Genomic DNA, 12,302 nt, shown 5'->3' with positions numbered 1-12,302 from the left:
GAGTCAATGTGGGCATAAACACTCTTTTAATTGAGCAGGAAGCACTTTCTAGAAACTGTTGTGACCTCACCGTGCAGAACCTGCTCGTGGCACGTGTCCCTGCTCCCCTCCACCCGTGTGGACACTGAAACTAACTAATAACAGAACCTCACAGTTCCATTTCATGTTCGTCAGGAGCATCAGGCAATTTATTAGGACTTGGCTTTTTGAGTTTTATTTGGTTTTATTTTTCATTTTAGACAATGTTTCTATTCATAATTTAGTTGTGGAAAAGCAGTACTTGGGTTTAATACTTAATTCAGCAAGTTAACATGGTTTGTTGCAGTTTCAGTTTGTGGGGTTTTGGTCCATAGTTTCAGTTTGAGTTAATTCCTTTGGGAAGGCATATGCTTAATTTACAGTACTTTAATTCAAAATGTATGGTTATTGAAACAAAAGTAGGTAGAAAACTACCTTTTCTACATATGAAGGAAAAACTCCATTAAACTGAATTTGCAGGTGGATATTTAATCTGTTATGAGGCAAATAAAAATGTTTTCAGTCACTTAAAATACGTGATCTGTAGAGAAACACGGACCCCAAGTGGTTGGGAGAAGCTAACTTGTGTGAAGGAAACAAACAGCCCCCAGATTTCGGAAGACCAGACACAGCAGGGCTTATCTCTCATTCCCATGGTGTATGTACGCCCAGGGTCCAGGTGGGCTCTGGCCTGGGTCTTCTCCCTCAAGGACCCACTCTCTGGAATTGCCAGCTGCGGTGGAAGAGGGATTGGGTTAGGGTTAGGGTCAGGGAAGGCCTTTTCCCAGCAATTCAGTGCTTTGGGCCAGAATGGACCTGCATCGTTCCCACTCACGTCCACTGGCTGGAACTGGTCACGGGCCTCCCAGACACGGGGTCAGGAAGGGCACCCGCATCAGGCACCCAGAGCGCCGGGGCTGGCGGGACGGGGCTGGAACTGGTGACTGCACACGTGCTGGGGAAGACAGGCCCCTCCCTCCAAGCCCGGTGCAGCCAGGCATCAAGCAGACGATTCCAGAAGTAGCTGGTGCAGCCCTGGCGCCCGCTCTGGATGAGCATGAGGTACAGTGTGCTGTCCTGGGGCATCACTATCCACTCACGGGTGTGATTTCTTATCAGATGTTTTTCATTCATACAGTGGAATAAATCATGAATCGTGAATGTTTAGAAGTAGCAGAGACTTGACAGGTGATAAGTTTTGGTGGTTTTTAAGGCCTATTCAGTAGGTCTCTTGGGTTGTGTTGAGGTGCCGGATTTGACCAGAGAAGTTCTGACTTGGCCCATTTCGATTAGTTTGATCTGCATGAAACTGCCATGGTCAACCATCCTTGGCACAGAACAAAGGCAAAGGCAACCTGCTATTTGGGTGTGTGTTTCAGATTTCACAAGAAAATAGATTCTGCTGCTTTAAAATATACATAATACAAACTACTTGTCTCAAAGTCTCACATGTGAGCAATCTGAGACCCGAGGAAGTCAGTGGCTTCTTAAGGTTGCATCTGAAGCTACTGTCAGAGCAGAGTCGCTGCTTTGATTTTTTAAAAATCTTTTCTTTTACTGTGGTAAGATATACCTATCATAAAATTTGCCATTTTAACTATTTTTAGGTGTACAGTTCAGTGGTGTAAAGCACATTCACATTTGTCAGCCATCCCCACCATCCGCCTCTGGAAGTTTTTCATCTTGTGAATTTGAAACCTTGTCCTCATTAAATGCTAACTCCCCCTTCCCCTCCACCCGCCCCTGCCACCCATCATCTGCTTTCTTCTCTGTGATTTGACTCTTCTAGGGACCTCCTATCGGTGGAATCCGATAGTATTTGTGTCTGGTTTGTGTCACTGAGCACAGTGCCCTCAGGGTTCTTCCGTGCTGTAGCAGGTGTTAGAATTACTGTCCTTTTCAAGGCCGAATGATATTCCACTGCATGAATGGATCATGGTGTGTTTACCCATCATCTATGTAAGGCATACAATTAATACAGAATTCTGCTTTTGTAAAAAAATAAAAGTAAAAATGGAGGGTAGGGGACAAATGCACAGAGAAGTTGGCCAGGCCTGCAGCCAGGTGGCTCAGGTGAAGGGTCGTTTTCGAGGCCCTGCTCTGCATCCCCCAACTCAGGCAAAGGTCTCAAAGGCTTTTTGAGGGCTGAGCTTTGCAAACCCAAGCTTATGAAATGACAGTAAAATCGCAACCCTTAGCAAGATTGACGTTTGTATTTCCGTAGTCCCATTTAGAACTCCTCCTCGTTTCCTGCCGTGAGTAATGGGGGCTGATGGACCACACTGCAGGCTTCCTCAGACGGCCTCCTTACCCGACGGCCGTTGTCCTCATCTGTGGCTTAGTGAGGAGAGAGTTGGAGGACCGCCGCTCTGACCGCGCTGCACCTCCTCCCGGATGGCGTGATGGGCAGGCCGAGCTCTGCCTTCCTCCCCGGGAGCCTGGAGTTGTGTTTGCCTACCTGGGCTTGGCTTTCCCGAGCGCGAGCGTGGTGACTGGAGCTGTGATGGAGCTGTGATGCGTGGTCTTAGAAAGACGTTGTTAGGACAGTGTTAGCCTCTGAGCACATTGCAGGGCCTCGAGGATCGCCTCGGCGGCATCAGGCAAGCACTTCTGGGAGCTGATAATGTAGTTCCGTGTGCAAAGCTAGGAAAGGTATTTAAATAGGTAGCATTTGAAGGAATAAAACAATTGGAGGGCTTTTGGGGGATGATGAAGATAACTCTGAATTGTTTAAACTGGGCGTACAACTGTTAAAACAAACCCTGTGCCTTAGGCATCTTCTGGCTTCCCTATTCAGCTGGTTTCTTTACGTGGTCAGGATGCATTTTCAGCATTTGTATTTTATAGATTAAATGAGCTCTCTAGGTAACATTGTTGGAGAAACATTCCCTCTATTTTATCTGGAAACCATAGGCTTTCTGATTAATAATATTAACTTGAGAAATAATATTCCTTTAAATGCAGGGAGTGAAAAATCTAATGGAGTCTAGGGCAGGGACAGGGAGCTTGTCAGGAGGTAACTTCAGTGCTAAGCTCTTAGGTGGTTGTCCAGTTTCTTTTTTACTTTCTGGTTGCTTCCAAGTTTTTGCTCTTTGCGTATGGAGTCCATGGCTGGAATAAGGGGGTGACACGGCCGTTGTCACCTCCGCCCTCCACTGTGTGGGATACGGAGACGTCTTGCACTTTCATGTTTAAGGCCCTTTAACATTGCAAAGCACGTCGTGTTATTGGTGACCAGCCCACACCTTGGCCACAAGGAGTAGCACAGCTTTACCAGCCTGCTTTCCTCTGTATCGGTCACCACCCGTCAAAAGCAGCAGAATCCAGAAGCACCGCAGGCTTTGGAGGCAGACGTGTCTTTGCCGTCCACGCTTTTGCCTGGAGGTGCTGTGCTGCTTCTTGAGAACGTCCGCTGCGTTCATAAAGCGTTCGCTTCCAGCCCTGGGTCGCCTTTGCTGTCAGGGTGGGGGGACGTGAGCGGCAGCTGTAATGCGACATGAGACAGAGAATCATACGCACACTGATTCTGTGCAGTCTCGGGCTGCGTGTGCGCACACGTGTGTGCTTGAGTGCCTGTGATGAGAGCAAACTACACCCCCTGAAACTCAGGGTTAGAAACGGTGGATGCAAAGATCAGTTCCTGGAGTCGGTGGCGTTCACTGGGAAACCCTGCTACTCGGGGTGCAGGGGAATCTTGGACCATCTCATCAGAGGTGGCTCCGCCTAGAATTGTGACCTACAGAGTCCCTTCGTGGCTCACGTGCCTCCTGCCACGCTTGCGGGTTCGCGGGACCCCCGACACCTTTTCCTACCCTCCACAGCCCGCCTCCATCCCTGGGGTCAGAGTTCATTCCTCCTTCTCCATTTCTCATCCCTCCATTAAACACCTAGTCGTGTCCTGCCTCTGTCCTGTTTGGGCTCATATCTGCTCCCTCTACTCTGTCAATCCCTTCTGGTCAGAGGTTCTCAAAATCAGCTTTGAATCTCTCTCTTCCTGGCCGACGCCCTGTGCACACAGAGGCTCTCGAAATACGTGTGACGTTGACTCGGTGAGTGAAATCGCCTGCCTTGGGTAACCGCTGGAGGTTGTACCCTTTCCTCTCCTCGCTGTGAGCCTAGACTGATACCATGTGTCACGGGCAAGTGGACAGAAGGCTCGAGCGAGTGGTGACTGGACCCACGCCGGCTTGCTCGTTACCTGGACTGCACTAGGCCCTGAGGTTTGCTGTTCTGACCCCAGCACCTCCATCCAGTTCCATTCAAGGTTTCAGAGAAGTAGAATCTGGGTTTCTCACAAACGATTCCAACATGAAACGTGTTCCCAGACTTGACGCAAAGCGGAGCCGCGGTTCTCCTTCGCTACGTGAGAAGTGTCTTTGTGAGAGCGCGTCTCTGTTCAGAAGGGGAAGAAGAATGAGATCTACTGCGGGGTGCTCGGCAGACGCCGCCGCTCCAGGAACATGTGTATGACCGCGTATCATGTAACGGTACGCTGTGGGGAATAGTAATGAATAGTTTGGACCACAATAATGTGCATTGTTGATGTTTGTTAAAATAAAGATATTCAATTTATAATAAAGGGGATTAAAAGCTTAATTCGTGACTATGTTAATATTTGCCTGCAAGTACACAGATAAATGGGGACGCACCTTATCACGTCGAACACCTGTGCACACAAGTTCCTCCACCGAGATCTCCATGGGATTGTATGTTTCGCAGAGCTTAAACTTTCATTTCCCAAAATAATGATATCATTCATTTACAGATATAGATAGGCTCTGCGCGCTCCAACTCCATCCTGAAATGAGCATTGTGACTTCAGCTACAAAAACACGGGATTAATTGCAGCAGCGATACGCGCGATTTTCCCGCTGCAAGAGCGGATGGCTGAACACACGGCAGCAGCAGCACCTGCACCTTCACTTGTGTGGGTCCCCAGGACGCACGCGCACCCACAGGGCCGTTCCGCCCTCAGAGGGATACAGGTGCACCTGGCTTGGTGGAGAGTGGCCGTCACAGATGCTTGTCAATCAAATCCTACTTTTAAGTGTTCTAGGGGAGTTTGCCCTTTGAAAGAGGTTTACGATGAATTCTTTGGATGACGTGTCCTGAGGGGAAATTTTAGTATATGTGCTGCCGAAGCGAGCACCCTGAGGGGAAATTAAAAAATGTTTATGAGCATCTCTGACTTGATCATCCCTGGACTAATTACCTGGAAGATGCAAAGATAAGATCAGGTGGTGCTTTCATCTGGCTTCAGAAAAAAGCAAACATGAATAAACAACCAGAGGTGCTAAGTTGCATGCTCCATTCCTCAGGAAATGTGCTGCGTAGACGGTGGATTACTGGTACATTTACAGCTCTTGGTTGTATTTGCTTCCTAGGGCTGCTGTAACAAAGTACCACAGACTGGGCGGCTTCATTCTCTCACACCCTGGGGGCCGAAGTCCTGGATGGCGGTGTGGGCAGGGCCGCCCCCTCTGCAGGGGTGGGGAGGGTCTGTCCCTCCTGGTGTCCCTCCCCGAGGCCTCTGGTGGCTCCTGGCGTGGGGCAGCACGAGTCCAGTCTTCCCACGGCATCTCCTGGAGTCTCTTCTGTGTCCAGACTCCCCTTTTATTAAGGACACCGGTCATTGGATTAGGCCTCCCTCCCCCAGTGGGATCTTAACTAATTATGTCTGCAGTGACCCTGTTTCCGAGGTCACCTTCCGAAGTACAGGGGTTAGGGCTTCAAGATATGAGTTATCCAGGACGCGACTGAGCCCATCCACGCTGGTGTTAGCAGTTATAGTTTGGGGCGAGGCAGATGGTAGAGACCAGCACGAGGCCAGTGGGCAGAGCAGAGCTGCCACGTCCAGGGAGGTGGCCTGGAGGAGGTGGGCCCTGAGCCAGGGCTAAGCTGTGGTCACCTGGCCGGCTTCATGCTCCCGGACTTCCATGAACCTGGGGGAAGAGGGGAAGTGTGGGCTGGCCCCCTGGTCACTTGTGGGGTGAGCGGCCCCTATGGCTGGGCTACCCCAGGAATTCCCGACATCTTGGTGTGCGCAGCGGGGTGGGCTCGGGGTGGCAAACTGTGCACCTGCTGGAGTCAGAGGAGGCCTTCTGCCGGCGGGTTGGCGTCGGCTCGGGTGCTGGTGGGCCTGCAGCCCAGACTGGCAGCTTGTCGGCCCAGGGTGTCTTGTTCGGGGCCTGACGGGAAGGGGTGAGGCTCTGAGCGGTAACGGTTACAGCCACACGATTGTTCAGGAGGGGAGAGTCCCCTCACCCTTATGTCCTGCCCGGAACTGGGCCAGGCCTGTCGCTTTCATCGTGGACTTTGACCCTCTCCCAGGAGGCAGCCCTGATCCCACTGTCAGGGTAAAATGGGGGTTGAGTCATTTTTCCTACGGGTTTCAGCTGTGTGCTGGGCTTTGCCCCATCTGTTTGGGTCCGGAGGGCATGGTCTCACGTGCTGTAAACTCCCTCCACCAAAACCGCAAAAGGACTCAGCAGGATGCCTTAGAGAAGGCCTTGCAGAGAAGGGGAAATAGGACTGGGCTGTAAGAGCTGGCTGAGGTCTGGGGTCTGGGGGTGGGTGAGGTGTGCCTTCAGGACGTGGGAAGGCTGGCTTTCGTGGGCACGAAGCTGTGGGTACAGAGGGAGGGAGGTAAGCTGGGTAGGGAAGATTGGAGCAGCCAGATCTTGGAAGGTTTGAAAAGCAAGCAGGGGTGTTCAAAACCGACGCGGCTCGCTGTGAGCAGGTGCCATGAGTTCTTCAGAAAGGGGTTCACGTGATGAAGAAGGATAAGGGGCAGCTGACCAACGAGGGGCCACAGGCAGAGACTGGGGGCCCGGCTCCCCACGGAGGACAGTGGCAGTGGCCCAGGTGCAACATGATGAGCTTTGCAGGGTGGATAGAGAGGAAGAGACACTTTGAATAGAAGACACTAAATTAGGAGGAGATCTGCTGTAAAGAGCAGGTACTGTACATCCCTGATTATCCACAGCTATCGTCATTTCACATCGTTTAATATTTCCTGCAAAGAATCTATTGCATATGCACTTAAAGGTGATTGTAAAAAATAAACATTATACGACTTTGCATACGAATAGATTTACACATCTGAGAAAAGTTGTCAGATCATGTGTCCCGTATGTATTTCAGTTTGTAGCTGAGAAAACATAAGCACAGGAGAAGATGGATGGGGCAGCTCTGAGCCAGTGTCGAGCTGCTGGTGGGCGAGCCTGGGGACAGACAGACTCGGCAAGGCGAGGCCAGGTCTGGGAGCACAGCCTCCGGCAGACACCTGCCCACAGGACAGCCAGGGGGTGACCTTGAGATCAGGGAGCTCGGGCAGCACGGCTTGGGCGGGTGTGGAGCCCGGAGCTCAAGAGATTGCAGAGGCCAGGAATAGCAAGTGAGGGGCAGGTGAGCCCCCAGCCAAGGTCAGAAGTTGTGCTTGTTTCGCTTTGTTTGGCTGGACCTGGACGAGTCTGGATGCCCAGGTGCTGACTCCGGCCCATAGGATGCGGGCGGGCGGGCGGGCACGCTGCCGTACCTGCTGACTGAGAACGCAGCGGCCAGTCCGGAGGGGCTGCAGAGGCTCTGCTTGCGGACGAGGCTCAAAGCTGCCCCCCGTATGTCTGAAACGTGTAACAGGACACGGGGTCTGTCAGCGCTGCTCAGAGGTGTGAACTTACTCATATGCAGAGTCGCACAATGTTTATTTTTTTAAAATCACCTTTAAATGCAGATGCATATGGATATTTTGCAGAAAATATTAAACGACGTGCAGTTAGGATATCTGAACAACCCAGGATGCCCCGCGGCTGTTCTTCACGGTAGATTTGTTTATAGGAAGGCAGGCAGGGGCGCCGGAGTGGGCAGCTTTTGGACGACATGTGGCCAACAGCTAGGACAGCCAACGGGACTTGCCCTCTAGGCACCAGACGATCGTGTCTGCAGCCTGGGAACTTCCACCCAGAGGCTGGTGTGTGCATCCCTCGCCCCACGCCCCGCCACGCCACTGCTGCCCTGGGGTCCTCCTTGCTCTCCTCGCAGGGCACCCCCCTTACCCGCCAGCCACACTCACCACGCTGAGCATCTGCTGGTCCTTTACGAACCCACTGTCCCCCAGACTGGGCACCCCCAGCAGGCACGGGTCCACGGGTACCGCCTGGCAACCTGGGGGGTCCTGGTGACCCTGCACCCCGTCTCTCTTTTTCCTTTGTTCTTTTATTTCTTACTTGTTTTCCTGTTTCCTTTTTTGTTGATTTCTTTTCTCAATTCTCGGTTTTCCCTCCCTTCTCAGCCTCCTGTAGCCTCCATCTCAGCACCTCTTAGTGGACCAGGATGTCCTTAGAGCAGAGCAAAGGTCCGCCTTTAAGGAGAAGGACAGAGGATGTTCACAGGCATCTGTTATCATATTTATTGTTTAAGATTATGTTTTAAGGACGTAGACAAAGCAGCCATGTGGTTGGGTGGATGCTGTCGCACACCAGCACCGAATGAGATGATTTTGCATCTTACAGAGCTGCACCGCCCAGTGTGTTAGTACCTGGCTACACGTGCTGTCAAATCCACATTCGCTCCAATTAAACAAATTAAACCTTAGTTCCTCAGTCACACTCACCACCTTTCAGGTGTTCAGCAAGCCACAGGTGGCTCCTGGCTGCTGCCCTGGACGGAGTAGACGTGAAACCTTTTCCCCATCACGGGAATCGGTGCTGAGCCTGGCTCCAGAGGAGCACGTCTGCTTGCCAGGGACCCAGAAACGCCCTTTTACATAAACGTTACGATTAGCTGGTCGTGTCGTGAAGTAGAATCAGCCTCGCTGCACTGATCTTACCCCTCTTTTCTGTGTTCACTCTTCAGGTAGGAAAGGTCAATTCTTGGGTCTATTTTAGGTAGAAAAATATCAACTTAGATTTTTAGTCTATTTTAGTCTGTTTTTAGCCTATTTTAACTGTTTAGATAGAAAAAGGCCAAAGTGGAATATGGAACTGTGGTGGGATGGGACGCCGGGTAATTTCAACAGGAGTAAAGTGACCGCTGACAAACTGTACAATGTAAACGCAGCAGTGCAGGTGGTTTCCTCCTTTTCCATGGGGGAGAAGCACGGGTCCACGGGTACTGCCCGTGGGTGGAGTTAAGTGGCCTTCAGGCTCACCCAGTGGATGTGAGGACGCTCCCTGGCTCTTACGCCACAGGAGGGCTTGCTGGCCAGACCGCTGATAGCCTCTCTGTTGTCCTTGGTCACGGAGCCTTGAATTCTGGCAGAGCCGACCCAGATGGAGATGACATCTCCCTGCCTTCTCTGCAGCCCACGTTGCCACGTCCCTACAGTCTCGCTCATAATATCAAACAGAAGTGTGCGTGTGATGTACCAAACTTGGGTCCCCTGGCCCGACGTGCAGCAAAGCCAGTCTACTGACACCGGGTTGTGGTGAAGGAAGGTAAGGTGTTAGTTCATTTCAGGCGCCAAGCGAGGAGTATGGCCAGCTAACGCTCAAGTGACCCGCACTCCCTGATGGCTTTTGAGGAAGGGCTTTTAAAGACAGCATGAGGTAGGGGGTGGCGCGGTCCCTGATCAGCTTGTGGACATTCTGATTGGTCAGTGGTGAGGTGACAGGGTGGTATTTTGGGGATGAGCAGTTATTTCTGGCTCCAGCAGGTCTGGGGTCTTTGTGCTGGTGGTCAGCATGCAGTTAACTTCCTCCACCTGGTGGGAGTCTGGTTTCTGTAAAAACAGCTCAAAGCTATGGCTCAGGATATTATCAATAGCTCTTGAGGAGGAACTAAAGGTCCTTGACTCTGTTTTATGGCTAAACTATTATTTTGTTTTGCTTCACTGCTTTCCTTTGTTTCTGCATCTTCTCAGTTCTCTGATTAAGTTTGCTTTTTGGAACTCGGGGAAGGCCTAGGAGGCTAAAACTTTTCTACAAACAAGAGGAAGGGGACAAGGGGGGGTGGTCTGTCCCTGGGAAGGCCCTGCCGGGTCCTGCTTGGTTTCAGTGACTTCCTGAACCACCCGTAAGAGGTACAAAGAGTGGGCTCTTCTTCACCCCTCACCTCTGCTGCCAGCAGGAGGGATGCTGAGATGGCCAGAGTGACAGCAGCCATCACAGGCCAGGAGGCATCCCTCGAGGAAGCAGCTGTGTCTGTAGCTCGGGGACGTCCTGCTTGGGACTTCTCATGTGAGGGGAAGTAAACTCTTACTGTCAAGTCACTCTTCTCTCAGGTTTTTGTTGCTGTTACTCTCGGTTAGTCTTAACCCTGACTCATACTCAGGGCTGGGGCTTTCCCACACCAGCCAGAAGCAGTGCTTCTGTGAAAAGGAAGGGGTGACCCGTATCGACCAGTGGGAGGCCTGAGGCTCACTGTGGAAATAGGAGCCTTTGCCCCATCTCTGCTTCTAGAAAAAGCCAGAACTTACCTTGAATATAAAATTCTCATTGAATTTATCTCTACGTAAGGCAGCAAAGTATTTGTCTTTGGGTGAAGCACTCTTTTTGACAAGAGTTTGGTCCATTTGATCTGTCAAAGAAATTACTTAATTTCCATGAGCCTCAGTTTCCCTGTCTGTGGAGTGGGCGTAATAATATCGCTTCGAGAGTTGGTTGTGAAAATTGCCTGGCAGAGTGCCTGGCACATAGAATAGACTCAGTACACAATGGTTATAGGCATAGCAGCATTATTATGGAACTTCAAGTATATTTTAGAATTAAAACGGAATGAGGGATGTTTGCTTTCCTAACAAAGATCTAATTCTAATTCCTATTTTGCTTTGGTTTTTATATGGCTGCTCATTCTAGTAATTTATAATAGATTTAAATAATAACAAAAATAATCAACATTTTTTGATAAATGGACTAATCTCTAAATCCCTGGTATAAAGTCAATTCCCAAATGTGTCCAGTATTGTCTTTATCTGAATTACTGTACTTTTGAATTTTGGTTAGTAAAGCATGCTAAGCTTGCCTCTGGTATTCTGTAAAGTAGGGAAAAAAATGTGTGTGTGTGTGTGTGTGTGTGTGTGTGTGTGTGTGTGTGTCCCCACTATGCAGTTTTAAATAGCTGGTCAGTCCCCATCCTAATGAAAGAGTAGTGAATGCGTCGAGAGGGGCTGTTTCTACAGGGTGTTGTTTACTACACTGTCCAGATCTATATTGGGCTGAACATTTAAAGGGTAGCTATGTGTGTAGGAAGATGGGCTTCTTTTTCCTCCCTCTTTCATTTACACAGGATGACTTTTTTCTTTAAACATTGAAACTTTTGTTATGCTAATCAGGCAGGGACCATTTCCAATTCAATTTCACCTGGGCCTGGTCAGCCAGTTCCTTCTGTGGCTGCCTCTGGGGACCTTCCTTGTCTTTTCAGCTGCCGTCAGTTGCCTGTGCTCATCCCATTGGGGGCGATATCGCAGGCATTTCACCCTGAGATGTTGCTGGGCCTGGAGGGGTGTGTGCCCCCAGGCTGGCCGCTCACCGGCCTCAGTCTTCCCGGCCATACAGCCCGAGCCTCTTCCAGACGCCCTGTTCTCTGGCTGGTTTGCATCGAATCTCGGGCTGGAAGCTTGGCTCCGTAGAGGCCCGTCAAGAGGCACCGCTGCTTGGAAGTTAATTAGTGATTTCACCAGGTGACCGGGCCAGGGTCACCCCCGCCACCGCTCTCACTCTGACCCATCTTGGGAGAAATGAGATTCTAAACCCACTACTTTTAAACTCTGCTAAGAGTGTTTTACGATTAGTTTTTAATCACAATTACCAGCTGTCATGGAAATCAACAGACAGGCACCTTCCTACTCCTGGTCCTGCATCTGGCGCCTGGTGGTGGGAAAGAGGAGAACACGAGCCCCGGGACGGCACCGGGCTGCGTAACCAGTGAGCCGCCACGAACAAGCAAGGGGGCCAGAGAGCAGACCCACCGGGCAGCTGGGCATCGGGGAGCTGTCTCTCCTGCTTGAGGGAAAAACCAGAATCTTTGCATCAGGCCGAAGGGGATCATATCGGTCTCATAATCAAGGATGACTAGCCATGGTGGAGTTTAAAAATCTACCTTCCGGGAACGCGTGAAGGGGACGTTCACAAAAAACAAAGAGACAGAGAGACACACACGCAGAGAAGAGGGGCCTGACTTGTGCATCTGTAGTGCACGCCGTTCCTCTGCCTGTCCGTCCTCAGATGCTGGTGTTTGTTTTCTGTGCTGCTCCTCCTGGACCGCCTGCAGCCGCTAAGCCGGTCCTAACGTCGGGGAGGTAACTTCAGGTTCCCACGTTGGGCCTTGGTTTCCTCATCTGTTAGATG

The sequence above is a fragment of the Balaenoptera acutorostrata genome, chromosome 18 (genome assembly GCF_949987535.1).
Source record: "Balaenoptera acutorostrata chromosome 18, mBalAcu1.1, whole genome shotgun sequence".
Lineage (NCBI taxonomy): Eukaryota > Metazoa > Chordata > Mammalia > Artiodactyla > Balaenopteridae > Balaenoptera > Balaenoptera acutorostrata.
Note: the sequence above shows the minus strand (reverse complement) of the source record.